Source organism: Nannospalax galili, unplaced genomic scaffold (genome assembly GCF_000622305.1).
Source record: "Nannospalax galili isolate Female #2095 unplaced genomic scaffold, S.galili_v1.0 scaffold3305, whole genome shotgun sequence".
Classification (NCBI taxonomy): domain Eukaryota; kingdom Metazoa; phylum Chordata; class Mammalia; order Rodentia; family Spalacidae; genus Nannospalax; species Nannospalax galili.
Genome location: NW_008353488.1, coordinates 57,601 through 59,360, shown reverse-complemented (window position 1 = coordinate 59,360; position 1,760 = coordinate 57,601).

The window sequence follows — 1,760 nt, the reverse complement described above, 5'->3', positions numbered from 1 at the left end:
GCGGCAACATGTCCTCTTAACCACTGAGCCATCTCTCCAGCCCAGCAGTATGTATGTATGTTGTTATTATTGTTGTCTTGAGACAGGGTCTCCTTGTAGCCCTGGCTGGGCTGGAACTCACTATGCAGACCAGGCTTGGCCTTGATCTCACAGAAATCCCTCTGCCTCTGCCTCCCCAGTGCCGGCAATAGAGGCATGCACCACCAGAGCTGAAACTTTCTACTCTGAACAGCTGCTCACAGTGCATAATTGTATAGCCTTTTAGAACTCATTGGTTGGTAACATTAATAACAGTGTAATAAATATATGGATATTTTTCTCAAAGAGAATTTTAAAAATATGGAGATTTTAAGTTTAAAGGAAAAAAAAGAAACTGTTCAATTAAAAGAAAATCTCATGACATTACTATTGCCCTTGAGTGGCTGAAATGTTTGAACACATTTGAACAAACATGGGCTTTGTTCCTTTCTGCAAACATTATTTCTGTACAGGGTGAATATACAGAAAGAATGGAATATTTTATGGATGTCATCATTAGACTTCGCATACAAAGTAACAGAGTGACAGGACTGATTGACTCAGCACCATAAAGAAAGTCAGGAGGGAGCTGGAGAGATGAGTTGGTGGTTGACACAAGGAGCATATGAGCAGCATGAGGAAGCATCATCCCAAAGAACCCTAGACTGACTCATGCACAAAGGACAATGTGCAGCTTCCCAAACTCAGAGGACACTGTCAGGATGGACTGGGCAATACAGCAACTTTCAAATATTATACAAGGTCAGGATTTCTCCATCTCTCTTCTCCCCAATCTGGGACACAGACATCAACCGTAAGAAAAAACAGAGGAATCCACAAATGCCATGTGAAAGTCACACATGCTAAACACATTTGAATCTAACATAGGAAGAGAATACAGAACTTCATGCTAAGCAAATATTGTAAGTGAGTCTCATCAAAGGCTTATAGCCATTTTTGGGAGAAATGCATTAGTTAAAACAATAGAAATGACAAGGACTCCGAGGGGCACAAATATTTTCAAAGTAGGAACAAAACGAAAGACACAAAATTTACTAATTTCAAAATATGTAAAAACTTCATTTGATAGACATTAATATATATCAAAGAATGCATGAAATTTGTGGGGGATATAGAGGCAGTGCAGGTGGGGGAGGGGTGTAACACAATTAAATTCTTTAATGAAATCAACAAAATTTAAAAAAATATATATTTTGAAAAAATTTTGAAAGAGAAAAATATCAGCCATTATCTGGCAAGAAATCGGACATGAGAGATATGGGAATATTAAATACAAAATTAAATGAAGTGATATTTGCATACTAGTAATTTCCACATAATTCATGTGCAATAAAAGACGTCATTTGACATTTACTACAGGACAAACTGCCGGTGCCAGCTAGCCAAAACGGATAGTACCTGAAAGGGGGAGTGAGGATTGAAAGAAAGAAAAGGAGACAGAAAAGATGATGCTTCTTGGGAGGGCTCACAGTAAATACTGCAGCCTCAATTTATTTCAGTACTGTCTTTTTATACAGAAGAACTCAATTAGTTACAATTGCTGTATTTCCCCCCCTGTATCTGAGGGTCAGGGAGCGGTCAGATCAAAGGCTTCCTCTATTGCAGGTGTTGTGAGGCTCTCCATATAAACATATTCCTCCTAATAAGGCAGATTAGATACTGGTGTGCATAACACACACTCAGTAAACAAGCCTGACACAGCTCAATGATTAGCAGCTCCC